The following is a 9,305-nucleotide window of genomic DNA, read 5'->3' as shown; positions in this document are numbered from 1 at the left end:
GTGGAATGAAGTGGGCCCCATCGAATTGTGTTAAATCTACTCCATCCATTAGACGATGTGGCCCACCACATTTCAGGAGAGATCCGCCGTCCACTGTTGGGACGGTGGGAAGTCCCACACTCTGGACTGAAATATATATAATATAGTTATATTATATTAATATATATATACATGCATGGTGGGCCACATCCATATGGGACCCACCATGATGCCTGTGTTGTATCCAAACTATCCAACGTCCAGGGATGCTGGACTTGGCCCCACAGTGAAGTGAGGACGACTAACGTGGGTGTGTGGCTAATAGTGAGGTGTGAACTGACGTGGGTGTGTGGCTAACAGTGATGTGTGGACTGCTCATGCAGGCCCCACCTTGATGTATGAATCCAATCCACGCCGTCCATCCTATTCCTCAGCCCATTTTAGGCGTTGGGCCAAAAAATGAAGTTAATCCAATAATCAAGCGGGCCATGCCATAGAAAATAGTGATTTGGCAGTTAAAGGCTGTTAGGACCCACATTAATGTTGCTATACATCAAAACATACTACATATTGGGCTCGTTTAGTCTGTCATGAGCCATAGAACCCAACCAACGGGTTAGATCTTCTGGATGCGGGCCCCACCTACGAAAAACCCCAAGTAAATAAATAAAACAGCAACTCTGGACGCAGCAGCAGCGTCCTGCAGCGTTAGAGGTGGGCTAGGACCCACAACCGTAGGCCTCACTGTGGTGTGTGTAAAGCATCAACACCATGCATTGTTGGGCCCCTTCCAGTGGTGGGCCACCCCAAGAAACTCAACTGTATGTGGAACTCAAGTGGCCCACGTCACAGGAAACAGTGGGAATGAACGTCTACCATTGAAACAGGATTACAAAAGTTTTAGATCTTTATGAAACTTATTTTTCCTCCTCATCCAGGTCTTTTTGACCTTATTAACAGATTAGGTGGAAGATTAATGTTATGGTGGGCCCCACATGGGACCCACTGACATTGTGTTTCATCCACACCGTTCCCACACATGGGGATGGGATGGCTGGTGTTCCTCACTCTAGCTACCCAGCTACTATAGTGGCGTCATCAAGTTATGTGGGTCCCACCTATTTCACCCACGTCATCCATCTAATTGGTGGGTCACACGTATGAGAACCCCACCATGAGATAAGTTTTATATCCCTATTGTTCATCTATTAAGCGCAGTGGCCAGTTAACCCTCCCAGCAACAATAGCTGATGTATTTGGTCAGCAATTTTGTGGGCCCACTGATGCATGTGTTGCATCCAAACCAACCATACCATTTGGCGAAAGATGCAGATTGATGTCTCTGGTGGGCCACGTACGTGGACCCCACCTTAATGTATATGGTTCATTCAACCATCCATCCATTTGGTGAGCTAATCCTAAGGTTTGGGAAGAAAAATAAGACAGATCTAGTATGAAGTGGACCACACTACAGAAAGCAGTGAAGTTAATCATCTATAATAGAAACCCCTTTAGGTTACAAAAGTTTTGAATCTATATAATATTTATTTTTATCTCCCTATTTAGGTCCTTGTGACCTTATAAACAGTTTAGATGGGAAATAAATACTACGGTGGGCCCTCTAAATTTTTAGCTGTGGGAATCAATATCACCACTGCCATTTGTGGTATGGTCCAGATGATCCTAATTCATTTTATCTCTTTTTATATATGTGTGCTCTATAACGATCTTTAACAATGGATGAATGGCCTATTGGAATCGGCCCATTTGATTCGGCCCATTTGATTTATATAAGGCCTAATGAGATGTATGTGAAGCCTTTATATGGGCCGACTATGATGTACATGAGGCCCATTGTGATGTGAGATTCCACCATGATGCATGTAATGATGTTTTGGCGGTCATGCCTTGGGAGCAATGATGGTTTAACGTCCACATTGTAAGAACAATGATGGTTAAATGTTTGCATTGTAACTCTCCCTAAGGCCCATTGATAGGCCCATATTTGTAGTGTGTAGGCCGTCTAAGCCCCTTTTCATTATGAACAGGATTCATCACCACATAACATGCTTAGTATAGTTCCATGATTCATGCCCATATACATCATATGTATGTTTGATATGAGGAATGACTGATCATAGCATATGCCTTTGGGCAGATTGTTTACGGGCTCCCTGATAGGTGGAGTTACCCTAATGAGCGCGTGGTACGCACAGGATTGTTGCATGACTGGTGGTGTGATTCTTGTACTTCGCATTTATATGGCATACTTTCTATATGCTCTAGCGACATCAGGGTTATGACCTCCACAGGCACATCGTGGATGGCAGGTTTGGACACTGAAAATATTGTTACTAAGCATCGAGGCGTCATAGATGTCCCTGAGTGAAAATTCCTAAACCCGATGGTACCAGAGGATGACTCCAACGTCGAGACTGAGTGGATATATGAGTGCATGAGGGCCGAATACCAGGAGGTCATGTCTCACACTGTGTCGTAGTCGGTTGAAAAGGGGTGTGGCCTTACTTGCCCGAGGGTAGGGGCATTACTAGGCTGAGTTTGACCAGCTCGTGAATGGGTCCACTATCAACGTGCCGGATAGATATTGACAGACTATTGGCCAGGTGAATAGTGAGGTTTCTTACGCTCACTTGGACTATACGTCTAGAAAAGGTGCAGTACCATTTGGAGTGTACTAAACCCCGGGATTATCCAGAATGAGAACTGTACTGATATTTGATGGTCTAGTGATGAGCTGCATTGATATGTGGATTTGGATGAGGATTGGCATGCTTAAGTTACATCTCGCATCGCATGGTCTTGATATGGCCGATAGCATTCATATCTTGCACCGCATAGCCTTGGTACAGCTGATTGCATTCATGTATCCATTAGTATGATTCCACATTACTCTGACTTTGCATTCTAAGCATGCTCATATTACGCATACACTTACACCGCCTTCTAAGCTTTCTAAAAGCTTATGCACGATTGATGCGTGTAGGTGACACTAGGACGCAACCGTAGCTTCACCGCAATTGAAGTGTGCAGTCGAGCTTCAGGAGTTTCTATTATTATCATTATCTTGTATTTCCCTTCATATGCATTGTACTCAAAGTTTTTTATCATAGTAAATTTTATGATGGTGTTCTTGTGGTTATTGTTCATGGGTTATGCTTATAGTTATACTTATACTGAATCAAAATTATGTCTGAAATCCTCCTTATAAAATCCCAGGATCGGAACCTGGTGTAAGGGTACCGGGAGTCGAGAATGGGGTACTATGGAGGCTGTCAGCTCCAGATTCAGTAATCGAGATTTTTGTGAGCTCAGTTTCCAAGTTTGGGGCGTGACAGGCTATCCTAGTGCATGAACTTCCTGCGAAAGTCTTTAACAGGAAATTCACCTTCGTTTTTATATGAGAAATTTCCTACTGTATGACCCACTTATGGCCCACGAACCTTTTTAAGCCCACTTATTTTTAGCTTCCAAGAATAAGCCCCAGCTGTACGGATAGCTTTTCACAGGTCAAAAATGCCCCTGCTTTATCAATTTCACTTCATTCACTCCCTTACACTCAAATACACGTCCGAACTCATCTCGGCCATCCCTATTCCTTCTTTTCACCCATTTTCTTCATTAAATCTCCATAGAATCTCCATCATACTATCACATTACATCTCCACGTTCCATTCTACTCAAGGCTACCTGCATTCATTTTTCTGAGAGGACATGAATGCATTGATAAACATGAAATGTTATAGGCTTTTCTCCGAAGAACGTGTTTCATATTAATGCACTCTTATTCTTTTTTCTCGAACACGGATTTCACTGATACAGTGGCTGTGGGAGGTAAGGACGTTTAAATTCTTAAGAAATTAACTATCAATTTCACGTGGTCAATTTCATGCATTGCTAAGTCAATTTTACGTGGTTATCCAATAAACTTTAAGAAATTCACTGTCAATTTGATGAAGTTTTGCAGTCAATTTCACTTAGTTCCTGGTCAATTTACTGAATTGATCGGTCAACTTCATGCACTACTTGGTCAATTTCACGCATTTTACCATCAAATTGTAGTGCATTTTTGTAATACGATTATGAATTTGTAGTGCATTTTTTGTAATACAACTGTGAATGTTATATATTGAATACATTTGTTGCTTTCTTTGAAATTTTGAATTTCTTACCACCACAATTCAAATTTTCAATAAGACATTCATTTCACGGTCAATTCCATGCATTTCACGGTCAATTCCCTTGACTTCATGGTCAATTCCATGCATTTCACGATTAATTCCATGCGATTCTCCCTCACTTCACGGTCAATTCAATTCATTTCACAGACAATTCCCTTCACTACACGATTAATTCCATGCATTTCACAGTCATTTCCCTTCACTTCATGGTCAATTCCATGCATTTCACGCTTAATTCCAGCGATTCCCCTTCATGGTCAATTCAATTCATTTCACGATCAATCCCCTTCAGTTCACGGTTAATTCCATGCATTTCACAGTCAATTCCCTTCACTTCACGGTCAATTCAATTCATTTCACGGTCAATCCCCTTCACTTCATGGTCAATTCCATGCATTTCACGGTCAATTCCCTTCACTTCACGGTCAATTCAATTCATTTCATAGTCAATCCCCTTCAATTCACAATTAATTCCATACATTTCACAGTCAATTCCCTTCACTTCACAGTCAATTCCCTTCATTTCACGGTCAATCCCCTTCACTTCACGATCAATTCTCCCTTCACTTTACGGTTAATTCCATGCATTTCACAGTCAATTCCCTTCACTTCTCATGGTCAATTCCGCCATTTCCCCTTCACTTCACAGTTAATTCAATTCCCTTAAGTTCACTCACTTTGCGGTCATTTTCAATCACTTCAGGACCGAGAAGTAAGTGAAATTCATCGTGAAGTGAGTGAACATGCCCTAGAAGTGAGTGAAATTGACCTTGAAGTGAGTGAAATTCATCGCGAACTAAGTGGCATAAATCCCTGCAATTAAGAACTTTGAATATTTGACTGATAAGTTGGTCATATTCGAGCTAGTTGGTCAAATCCACCTTATACATGTGAATACTAAACGAGTTATATCATTATATTTGTTTTCAGAAAATGGCTTCGATAATCATCGTATGCTCATATGGTGGGGAATTAGTAAGCGAAAACAATCGATGCACGTACAAGGGTGGAGACTCGAAAACTACTGATGTGGGCGTTGATACTACATATGATGAGTTTCTATAAAAAATGTACAGGATTGCGAAGAGTAGACCTGAGGATTATGATATTAGGTTGAAAGCATTGTATCAGTTCCTCCAACTATAATTGAAGATGGTGAAGATGTGAGAATGTTCTTACCAGCACAGTTAAGCATCCAAATCACCACATCCCTTTATTCATCGAAACAATGCAGCGCGTTAATGAGGCAATACTTGAAGACAGATCACTACATCGAATTGAAGATGACGAAGATGTGAGAATGTTCTTAGTAGCACAGTTGAAGCATTCGGATCACTACATCCCTTTATTCATCGAGACAATGCAGGGCGTTAATGAGGCAATACTCGAAGACCCGGTGGCTTATAGTGGTTTCGAATATGACACCCCAGCAGTAGGAAGTTTGGGTGAGGAACATATCTTGTAATACAACTGTGAATGTTATATATTGAATACATTTGTTCCTTGATTTGAAATTGTAAATTTCTTACCACTACGATTCAAATTTCCAATAAGACATTCATTTCACGGTCAATTCCATGCATTTCATGGTCAATTCCCTTCGCTTCATGGTCAATTCCCTTCACTTCGCAGTCAATCCCATGCATTTCACGGTCAATTCCCTTCACTTCACAGTCAATCCAATTCATTTCACGGTCAATCCCCTTCATGGTCAATTCCATGCATTTCACGATCAATTTCCTTCATTTCACAATCAATTCCATGCATTTCACGGTCAATTCCCTTAACTTCACGGTCAATTTCATGCATTTCATGGTCATTCACCTTCACTTCATGGTCAATTCAATGCATTTCATGGTCAATTCCCTTCACTTCACGGTCAATTTCATGCATTTCACGGTCAATTTAGTCACTTCTCAATAAGGGAGTGTAGGGAATTGTCTTGGAATAACATAAAATTCAACGAGGCAAATATCAATTTCATGTGAAGCTCGATGAATTTCATGTGAATCTTGGTCAATTTCGCTCACTTCTCGGTCAAGTTCACTCACTTCTCGATCAATTTCACTCACGAGCCTAACATGAAATTCAACTAGCCTAACGTGAAATTCAACGAGCCTAACATGAAATTCATCGAGCCAAATATGAAATTCACAATATTAACATCTTCTATAGTGATTAACTACATCAGTTTAAAGTTTTCAAGTTTGAGTTGAGAAGAATGCCGGGGCAGCCTAATCGAACTAAAAATTAATATTTATAGTAAAAATGAAAATAAAATGGGATTTCGGCCATCAATCTGATGAGATATCACAAATCTACTAGGTTGGTTGGGTCAATCAGCTTCTCCTACCCCAAAATCATATATGATATGTCAAAAAAATCATTCCGGTACATACGATTGATTTGAGGTTTGACAGACAGGCAGCAAGTCGGGGTTGACCCCGACTGTCTGCCTGTCTGTCCAACCTCAAATTAGTCGTATGTTACAAATCAGAATGAGTTTTTAGACATATCATATATGATTTTAGGGTAGGAGAAGATGATTTAGCCAACCAACCTAACAGATTTACGAGATTCCATCAGATCAATGGCCGAAAGCCTATTTTATTTTCGTTTTTACTATAAATATTAAGTTTTAGTTCAATTAGGCAGCCCCGATATTCTTCTCAACTCAAACTTAAAAACTTTAAACCCATGTAGTTAATCACTATAAAAGATGTTAATATTGTGAATTTCATGTTAAGCTCGTTGAATTTCATGTTAGGCTCGTTGAATTTCATATTCGGCTTGTTGAATTTCATGTTAGGCTCATTGAATTTCACGTTAAGCTCGCTCAATTTCACGTTAGGATCGTTGAATATCACTTTAAGCTCGTTGAATTTCATGTTAGGCTCATTGAATTTCACGTTAGGCTCGTTGAATTTGACCATGAAGTGAATGAAATTGACCAATCCTAACTTGAAATTGACCGAGCCTAACATGCAATTCACCAAGCCTAACTTGAAATTTACCGAGCCTAACTTGAAATTCACCAAGCCAAACATGAAATGCATGGAATTGACCATGAAGTGAAGCGAATTGTCCGTGAAATTCATGGAATTGACAGTGAAGTAAAGGGAGCTGACTGTGAAATGAATGGAAATGACCGTGAAGTGATGGGAATTGACCATGAAATGCATGGAATTGATCGTGAAGTGAAGGAGAATCACCGAGATTGACCGTGAAATGCATGGAATTGACCGTGAAGTGAAGGGAATTGACCGTGAAATGAATGGAAATGACCATGAAGTGAAGGGAATTGACCGTGACATGCCTGGAATTGACCATGAAGTAAAGGGGAGTTGCCGAGATTGACCGTGAAATGCATGGAATTGACCGTGAAGTGAAGGGAATTGACCGTGAAATGAATGGAAATGACCGTAAAGTGAAGGGAATTGACCGTGAAATGCATGGAATTGACCGTGAAGTGAAGGGGAATCGTTGGGATTAACAGTGAAATGCATGGCATTGACCGTAAAGTGAAGGGAATTGACCGTGAAATGCGTGGAATTGACCGTGAACTGAAGGGAATTGACCATGAAATGCATGGAAGTGACCGTGCAGTGGAGGGGAATCATCGGGATTGACTGTAAAATGCATGGAATTGACCATGAAGTGAAGGGAATTGACCGTGAAATGCATGGAATTGACTGTGAAGTGAAGGGAATTGACCAGGAAGTAAAGGGAGTTGACCATGAAATGAATGGAAATGAGCGTGAAGTGAAGGTAGTTGAGCCTGAAATGCATGGAATTGACCATGAAGTGAAGGGGAATCGTCGGGAATGACCGTGAAATGCATGGAATTGACCATGAAGTGAAGGGAATTGACCGTGAAATGAATGGAAATGACCGTGAAGTGAAGGGAATTGACCGTGAAATGCATGGAATTAATTGTAAAGTGAAGGGAATTGACCGTGAAGTGAAGGGAATTGACCGTGAAATGCATGGAATTGACCATGAAGTGAAGGGAAGTCGCCGGGATTGACCGTGAAATGCATGGCATTGACCGCAAAGTGAAGGGAGTTGACCGTGAAATATATGGAATTGACCGTGAAGTGAAGGGAATTGACCACGAAATGCATGGAAGTGACCGTGAAGTTGTAAGACCCGTATCCTAGTCCGTACTGTTCCGTCAAATCCCGCGATCCTTCCTGTCGAATTTCGGCATCCTGTGACGTATAATCGACGTTGCGATCGACCCTAAGTCGTATGTTGTAGATTTGAGTCGGCTTAATTCAAGACTTGTACCTTTGCGACCGCACCATCTCCGCGGTTCCAACGCCGCGACTCGTGCACCAATCCGATACCCTGGCAGGAAGATGTGAGCCGGCGTTTATTTCGACGAAACGCCGCGCATTTACAATCCCAAGAGAATCTCTACAATATGTCAAATCAATCCCATCAATCAATCCCATCCATCACCTCATGTCAAGTACAAAGTAACCCATGCTTTCTCTCTCCAAAGTCAACCCTTTCTCACCCTCTCTCTTACACACCCATGCTAGTCAAGTACACATCACCTCACCCATCACTCACATCCATCACTCTCTCTCTTTACATCCCATCTCTCTCTCTCTCTCTCATTTCTCAACTCAATTCCAAGCAACTAAGTGAGCTCACGTCCATGCTTCTCCATGTGAGAGAAATGTGATTTTGGTGGCCCACTTTCCCATCCCAAATCCTCCATCCTAGCCCTTCATTTCCCATTTTCCACTGTTAAAGTGAAGCTTAAGGAGATCGGCTTTCCATCGGACCGAGAAGATCGACCGGTGGGTGCTTATTAGACTAGATTTTTCATGTTTTATGATGGGCCAAGTGAGGCCTACCGATCAATGGTATGGATCTCACTTTGGACCCTAAGATGTGGCCGATGGCCCATCTTGATCTTCATGATCATTCCATGATGGGGCCATTCTCCATGGACCCCATCATGATGTTTATTTTCTAACTTGAAAAGAGGTCATCTGGACCGTCCATTTGAGTGGAGAAGGGATCTCCACCGTTGATCCTTGATTTGGTAGGCCCACATGTATTGGGACCCACTTGATGTATGTTTTAAATTATGCAAGGGAGGGCCCATAGTGC

Source organism: Magnolia sinica, chromosome 6 (genome assembly GCF_029962835.1).
Source record: "Magnolia sinica isolate HGM2019 chromosome 6, MsV1, whole genome shotgun sequence".
Classification (NCBI taxonomy): Eukaryota; Viridiplantae; Streptophyta; class Magnoliopsida; order Magnoliales; family Magnoliaceae; genus Magnolia; species Magnolia sinica.
The sequence above is the reverse complement of the archived record's forward strand: the minus strand, read 5'-3'. Positions refer to the sequence as shown.